Raw genomic sequence first — 8,305 nt, 5'->3', positions numbered from 1 at the left:
GCGCAGGCGCCCAGCTGCTAGGAAACCGTCGCCGGGAGGAGCGCTCCCGTCTCACGCATGCGCGCGCATGCGTGCATTCACGCACGCGCGGGCCTCGGCCGGCGGCGGGAGTTTGCTCGCGGTGGTCACGTGTCGGCGGGGGGTTGGGGGGACGCGTCTGAGGCGCGGGTGTCGCGCGGGTCTGTGCTGTCGGGTGAAGTGGCTCTGCCAGGCGCTCTGGACCGCACGGTCAGGCAGTGAGCGTGACCGGGGCACGGGGTGTTCCGTGCGAGGCGCCGCGGGACTGCGAAGAGACAGGCGGCGGTCGGGAAACGTGAGTGGATTTGGGCTGCCCGGCGCCGCCTCCCGTCCCCAGAGCGCTGGCCCAGGCGACCCTGCTCTGATGGCGGCGACGTCCGTCCCTGGCCGCTCAGGGCAGGGAGGCCTGGGACTGCGGAGCGCGGAGCACCGGCCTCGGTTGTGGATGAGAAAAAAAAAAAAACCAAAAAAACGGATCTACTTGGACACCCGGCTCGTATTTGCTTCCCGCAGCGGGTGCCCCGGAGGCGAAGTAACTTGCTTAAAATCGGGCCACTGGTGAGGACCAACGAAGAGGCGGTGCGCAGACGCGATGTTACATTGCGCAACTAACGCATCCGTCCCTGCGCTCTTGTCGGAATACTACCGCGTAGCCCTCCCAAGTGCTTCGGTGCAGGGCTTCGTGTAGTGGGGAATTAGGTTACGCCGCACGGAGCAGCGCGTCTGTCCCTGCCTCTTGGGGGTCACGAGACTTGTCAGCCGCGGACACCCCGGGAGTCACTCGCGAGAATTAACTATTTAGGAAGCTTGCTTCAGAAAAGGAACATTCCTAGAGCGATGGTTCTTAACCTTTTCGGTGGGGGAGGGGTTTATGGCTGTTGAGCATTTGAAAACCTAAACGTTTGTGCGTCCGTGCGTGCTCGTAGAGGACAAGTTCGCATACGATTTCCCGTGCGTGGGAGCCCTCCCTAAAATCCCATCCTCGGACCACTGTGTTAGGGACTCCTTAACCAGCTCGATTGCACACACAAGGGTTAAAGAAAGGTGGTCCCTCGGGCGCCTAGGTGGCTCAGCTTTTGACTTCAGCTCGGGTCATGATCTCCAGCCCCGCGGACAGCTCAGAGCCTGGAGCCTGCTTCAGATTCTGTCCCCCCACGCTCTCTGCCCCTCCCCCACTCGCATTCTGTCTCACTCAATAAACATTTTTTAAAAATTAAAACAAAAAACAGTAGTCCCTGCGTTGGCCATTTAAAAGAAAGCCTGATGTATTCCCTGCCCTTACGGTGACTTCCCCTAGGAATCCAAAAAGGTAGATGTTGCCAGATGTTTGGTTTTCCCCCTGAGGATAGATAATGAAAAAAATGTCCAGCCAGGTGTCCAGCCAGGAAACTGGATTAGTTGTTGCCTGACTTTGTCTCACTGTCCTCGTTAATTGTATGTGTAACTAGTCCAAGAACGTTGACTAATGTGTCATCGCGTGGGCCTTAATGCCGTGCTCATTAGCGGTTTTGTTTTTATCAGTTTTTGCAGTACAGCTCCTTCTGGGTGATACATGACTTATCAGAGCTATCCGTTTGGTTAGTGCCGGAACCCAGGTCTCACTTCAGCCTGACGTCCCATTCCACAAGCCCTTTCAACAACCGTTGAACACCTGCCTGTGCTGGGGACTCCACAGATGTTTGGTGCCGAGCCAAGTGGCCACTCATGTCTGCCGTCTGTCCCAGGTCAGCCTTCCTGTTCTTTACAGGGACTGTCCTAGACTGTCATCGCTTAGACCTTTCCAGCCACCTTCCTCCCTGTTCCACCTGCCAACCCCCAGTCTCACCTCACTTCATCTGTAGTTGGGTTATAGGCACCCAACTAGTTACTAAAAGAACGAACCCATCTGTTTCCTTATTGAGAGAAACATTATCCCAGACTTTCCTGATCTGATCAGCAGCTTGTGATTCTTCGTATTTGGTTCTGTGTGAAGCTCATTCATCCCAAAATGTCTCTAGTGCCTGTTTATTTATTTATTTATTTAACATTTTTATTTATTTTTGAGACAGAGCAGGAGCAGGGGAGGGGCAGAGAGAGAGGGAGACACAGAATCCGAAGCAGGCTCTGAGCTGTCAGCACAGAGCCCGATGCGGGGCTCAAACCCACGGACCATGAGATCATGACCTGAGCCGAAGCCGGACGCTTAACTGACTGAGCCACCCAGGCGCCCCTCTAGTGCCTATTTAAAAAAAAAAAAAAGATGGGGCGCCTGGTGGCTCAGTGCGTTAAGCGTCCGGCTTCGGCTCAGGTCATAATCTCGCGGTCCATGAGTTCAAGCCCCGCGTCAGGCTCTGGGCTGATGGCTCAGAGCCTGGAGCCTGCTTCCGATTCTGTGTCTCCCTCTCTCTCTGCCCCTCCCCTGCTCCTGCTCTGTCTCCCTCTGTCCCAAAAATAAATAAACGTTAAAAAAAAAAAAGAGAGAGAGAGACTGTGCGAGTGGGGGAGGAGCAGAGAGAGAGAATCCCAAGCAGGCTCCTTGCTGCTGGAGCTGACCCCGACTCCAGGCTCGAACCCACAAAGCCACAAGATCATGACCTGAGCCGAAACCCAGAGTTGGATGCTTAACTGACTGAGCCCCCCAGGTCCCCCTCTAGTGCCTTCCTGTAAATGGAACGGTAATTGTTAACGTGGAAGTAGAAATGCTAGATTACTTGCTGTGTAATATCTGGGTTGTTACCACATAAGAGACAGACAGCTTAGGTAAGTAGGGGTAGCCTTTCGCGCAGGTACAGGTGACCCTTGAACAATGCAGATTGAACCGTACGGGTCCACTTAGGTGTGGATTTTTTTCAATAAATACAGTATAGTACTGTATTTTTCTGATGACTTTCTTAACACTCTTCTGTCTAGCTTATTTTATGCTAAGAATACAGTGTACAATGCGGATACAAGCTCTGTCAACGGTTAATTGACTATAATTTGCGTAAGACTTCCAGTCAACAGTGGTTCGGTTTTGGGGGAGTCAAAAGTTATACTTGGATTTTTGACAGGGGAGGCTGTCAGTGACCCTTACTCCCGTGTTCAGGGATCAACTGTATTTACCATTGAAATGTAGCGAGTTAAAATCACAACTTTTATTCTGGAAATAATACAAAAGTTTTCTTGTGAGGCGAAGCAAAATAGTACATTTACTTCTTAATTGCGAATTGTACCGTGAGGTGATGGATGCCTTTGTAATGCAAATAAAAAGATTTATGCATTTAATAGCACTTTGGCTGACTTGCACATTATGTGTTAAAATTCCCTGCTTACTGAAATGACAGCGTTGAACTGGCTATAACTCAGGAGAATAGAGGCAGTTTGCACACAGACCTCTATCTCCATTGAATTTGGCTGCGTCCATTTAGGGAAGGTCTTTGGGAAATTTATGAAATAGTTCTCCAAAGGTGTTAGGCAGTATTTCTGAAATCCCTTTCACTTTGCTTAGCCACCGAGGATTTTTATGGTTGCCCAGGCTGGGTCATTTTCATATGTTCAGTTAATAAATACCCACACCTGTTGGTTTACCTGCTTCACCTAATTCAAAACGAGTTCATGGAGTCCTGCCTTTGTGCTGCTTGAGTTCCACTAGCGGACCAGAACCGCCACTGGGTCGCCTTCACACTGTGATCAAGTCATTAACGTCGTGGACAATTGAAGTCTAGTTTAACCCGGTGAAGAAAATTGCAAGATAAGATCTGTTGAATGGCCGCTGTGTCCTGGCCTCTGGTTCAGGTAGACTTGAACTTTGAGATTGGAATCATTCTCTATTAGGACGTAACAGAAAGCGCGGTTCAACGGGAAGCCGACAGGGCCACTCTGCTCCCGATGTTACGGAGTTCACATATGAGATGTACCGTCAGCCCCACAGTGGGGCTGCTGAAGTTCCCGACTAATAGAAGCCACCACCTCCTTTTTATCTGCAATGGCCTATTCATTTATTTTTAAGGAGGCTTCATGCCCCGTGCAGAGCCCAATGTGGGGGCTTAAGCTCACAACCCTGAGATCCAGACGTGAGCTGAGATCAAGAATCAGATACTTAAGCGACTGAGGCACCCAGGTGCCCCTGCAGTGACCTCTTTATTATTTTTTTAATTTTAGAGAGCATCCAAGCGGGAGAGAGGAGCAGAGAGAGAGAGAGAATCCCAAGCAGGCTCCACTCTTCACAGAGCCTTCCATGGGGCTTGATCTCATGACCCCAAGATCATGACCTGAGCTGAAATCAAGAGCCTGATGCTCAACCGACCAAGCCGCCCAGGTGCTCTTTAAATCTAGAAATGACCTCTTAAAATCTAGAAATGTACTTGTACTTTTGTCTTTTATTTTGGGCCATTTGTCGAAGAGAATTTGTGCCCCGTCCTGGAGTATCTTTTATCTAAAGAAAAAGGGAAAAAAAGGTTAGAACAAACTGGTAGGGAGCAGGCAGTGCCGAAAAGAATATCACGTGCTGCTTTCCTCATCCCATTCTTCGGTTCCCAAGGAGGGTGACTGAGTATTGATAAAACGATATCCACGGTCAGGAGGAGGTAGGTGCTAAAGGCAGCAGAATGAAGAATTTGGGGTCGTTATTCCCAGACCATAGAGCATGGAATTCTTAAATGATTGTGCCCCCAAACGCCATAGTTCTTAGAAGATATGCATTTCCCCGGACTCATCTGAGGTCCAGAAATCCACAGGGTGATGTGTCTCCAACAGACACTCCCCAAGAGCCTTGTTTCCTCCCATGCTGCTTCTTGCCTGAACTTGAAGCTACTGGGAGCCCTCCTCCTTTAGTTGTTGGGAAGGCAGAGGCTATCCAAAGTGAGAGAGGAAAGGGAGATGAATAAAATCCGGAGACGAAGAACGTGAGCTCTGGCATTAATTGCCCCTTGATTCCCGAGCAGGCTGCTTGCCAGCTGGATGGCCTTGGACAAACTATTGAACTCTTGGACAAGAGCTCACTCAGTTTCCTCATCTGTAAATTGAAGGTAGTAATAATACCTTCATTAAGTTGTAAGGATTGAATGGGAATATTAAAGGTTTTAAATTGTTTTTTTCTTTCTTTTTTAAATGCTTATTTTACTCTTGAAAGAGAGAGGGTATGTGGGTGCAAGTGGGGGAGGGGCAGAGGGAGACAAAGGATCTGAAGCAGGTTCTGCTCTGACAGCAGAGAGCCCAGTGTAAGGATTGAGCTCATCGTGAGATCATGACCTTTGCCGAAGTTGGACGCTTAACTGACTGACCCATCCAGACACCCCTAAATTATTTTTTCTAACGGGATTCTTGTTTTAAAAGATTTTAGTTACAAAACAATAGTTTCCTTTTACTAATCAAAAATGTACCATTCAGAGGTTTTGGCTTCCACACCATAACTAATGTAATTCACCGGGTTCTTAACGATTCGAGCTAAAAGCAAAGAACTGTGATGTTTTAACTCGAGTAGTTTTATTGTTAGATTTATGATTTCCAGTAGGCTTTTGGAACGTTGCCCAAGGGCCGGAGACTCCCTATCCCCCTTTATAGATTCTAGACTAGATCTTTCAATGTCGACACGTTTGGTTTCGTAACAAAAAAATATCAATGATTAAGCTGGGATTTAGCTGGATTCTCAAGACTTTGAGCAGTGCCTGACTTGCTTCGTCCCAGAGATTCCACTCCATCGGGTGCTCCCAACATGTCATAGCTTTTGTGTTTTTCACATTTCAGACATCAGTACAAAAGGATTAAGACAAACTGCTACGTCTTGTACAGCTGTTACTTATTTTCTCGTGAGGCTTTACGGTCTCTGAAAAAGCAGTAGCGGTATTTAGCAGGTTTAAAAAAATGCTCAAAATACCGTGGATTGTATAGAGTAGCCTATCGTATCATGTTTCTGGGAACAAAATTTTGCCAACAAGAATTAAAAGAATGAAAGAAAACCGTCAGGAGATATCATGGCCCAATGATGGCAGAGGCAAAAATTGTTCTGGGCTCTGAAGCGGGAGAGATCCCCGCAGAGGGCGTGATGAAGGACGCATTCCCAGCACTGTGGCTGAGTGGCCTCCAAGGTGAGTGGGTTTTGTGTACGTGGAAAGGGGGCAGAGGTGGCGACGGAACGGTGAAGTGACTAAGGTGCACGAGTCTTCAAGACAAAGCCAGAGAGAGGCCGCACGAGAGTGCATCCGCCACGTCTTTGCAGAGATCCGGCTTGCTTCCATTCCCCGCCATGTCTAACGTGTTTGGAATAAGACGCTTTTCTCCTTTCTGGTCGCTGGTGCCTCCGAGTGATCAACAGTGTCGAGGTTTGCTGAGCGCAGGTGCTTTTCTTTTTTTTTTTTTTTTAAATTTTTTTTTCAACGTTTATTTATTTTTTTTGGGACAGAGAGAGACAGAGCATGAACGGGGGAGGGGCAGAGAGAGAGGGGGACACAGAATCCGCAGCGGGCTCCAGGCTCTGAGCCATCAGCCCACAGCCCGACGCGGGGCTCGAACTCACGGACCGCGAGATCGTGACCTGGCTGAAGTCGGACGCTTAACCGACTGCGCCACCCAGGCGCCCCTACGCAGGCGCTTTTCTAGATGCAGCCGAGGATGGTGCCTGGCCTGCCTCTGAGGGCTCTTCGGAATAACGTAATGCAAACGTGGTATCTGTGAGACTTGTCCTCAACCAGCCCACAGTCTTCCTGCACCTGGTCTGTCGTGGCGCCTCCAAGTTGACGTGCTTGGATCCTTCGTCTGGTTTTGTGGCTCGCCCTCTCTCATTCTTGGCCTTCTTTCTGCCTGCCCACCTGCCACCCCTGCCACATACTTTTTCTCCGAGTCTGTGGCTTTCGGGGACTCTTCTGGTAAGGAGGAGGAGAGGGATAGATGCATACGTGTTTAGCAGTGAACAAATAAATGCCTGCACGTGATGTAACTGCCATGTGACCTAAGGTCGCATCACGTGGCGTATAGTACTTGAAACAAGGGAGGTGGTCTCTTCTGACTCTTGAGTAGGCACGAGGCGAGGCGGCATAGAGGGTAGAGGTTAAGAATGCAGGGCTCTCGAGACAGCTGCCTACATTTCAGTACCAGCTTTCATTTTCTAACTTGGTGGCCTTGAGCAACATACTTAACTTCCATGTCTGTTTCCTCATTTCCAATATGGGGAATAATAATAGTAATCTTATCTAATGGCGTTGTTGGCATTAAATTGAAGTTCTGTAATCGAAGTGCTTAGAAGGGAGCCTGGCACATAAGTACTCCATAGAAGTTGGTTTTTACAGTTGTCGGTTCCGGGAAGCATTCTTTAAAGAAGCGTGCAGACGCAGTGTGGCAGACTTCGAGGATGTGACTGTGGGGGTGAGGGGACAGGCCATGCGCTCTAAGTGAAGGCCGCAGGAATCAGGGAGGCCGAGACTAGAAAAGAAAACTCAAGAGGATGTACGGTTTTTTTCAGAGATCTGTGGACGTCTCCTCTTGTGTTTGTCATCTGTCACAGTGTGTATGGCCCCAAAGTGATGGCCTTTGTAATAGTCTTGGAGGAGGTGAAGGAGGCAGGGGGGATAGGGGTGACAGGTGTATTTCCATGATCACGTCAGAGTCCAGATTCCAGTTCTGTCCTCACCACGTTTGACCTGCAGCTTTACTCACATCTTTGGTAGCTCAGTTTATTGATCTGTAAAGTGGAAATAATAATAATGACTTGTGCTGTTTTGATGGAAAGAGGTGACAGGGATGCTAGCGGTTTGTAGTGGGACAGAAGGGTACCTGCAGGTGTCCGAGATCTGGCCCTCAGCCTGGCAGGTGTACGCTTCTGTTAGTAACTTGCCCACAGGCGATTTTGGCGACAGACTGATGCTAATTTCTCTCTTCCAGCGCTGGAGTAGTGGCCCCCAAAAGATGTACCCATGGTCCTCGTTTCCAAATAAAGTAGCATTTACAAATCCCTGGGATTAAGACTTGCTGTCTTGGGGTGCCTGGGTGTGGCTCAGTCGGTTAAGCGCCCGACTTCGGCTCAGGTCACGATCGCACAGTTCGTGGGTTCGAGCCCCGCGTCGGGCTCTGTGCTGACAGCTCGGAGCCTGGAGCCTGCCTTGGATTCTGTGTCTCCCTCTCTGCCCCTCCCCACTCATGCTCTGTCTCTCTGTCTTAAAAATAAATAAAACATTAAAAAAAAAAAAAAAGACTTGCTGTCTTTGCGTGGCCGTTGTTCAAGCTGCTGTGATGGACCGAGGAAACAGAACATATCCCCCTTTTAGGTGTTTGTTTATGTTGATATTTCCTAATACATCCTGTGGATCAATATTCAACCATACAAAAGGAGATACAG

General features: G+C 49.1%; 1 long non-coding RNA gene across 4 annotated transcripts; it reads left to right on the top strand.

Moving 5' to 3' along the window:
* The first annotated feature begins 104 nt into the window (after window positions 1–104).
* LOC106967282 (uncharacterized) lies at window positions 105–8,086 on the top strand. 4 transcript variants are annotated; one of them, XR_001428916.3, is made up of 5 exons: window positions 110–918; window positions 1,540–1,742; window positions 4,138–4,294; window positions 5,722–6,311; window positions 6,562–8,086. It is a non-coding gene; the product is annotated as an uncharacterized LOC106967282 (long non-coding RNA). The 4 variants fall into 4 exon arrangements; XR_003424169.2 differs by having other exon boundaries at window positions 105–680; window positions 4,138–6,311; XR_008288900.1 differs by having other exon boundaries at window positions 105–918; window positions 4,138–6,311.
* The last annotated feature ends 219 nt before the right edge of the window (window positions 8,087–8,305 follow it).

This window comes from Acinonyx jubatus, chromosome B4 (genome assembly GCF_027475565.1).
Source record: "Acinonyx jubatus isolate Ajub_Pintada_27869175 chromosome B4, VMU_Ajub_asm_v1.0, whole genome shotgun sequence".
In the NCBI taxonomy this organism is placed as follows: Eukaryota; Metazoa; Chordata; class Mammalia; order Carnivora; family Felidae; genus Acinonyx; species Acinonyx jubatus.
This window is presented reverse-complemented; position numbering and strand designations above follow the sequence as displayed.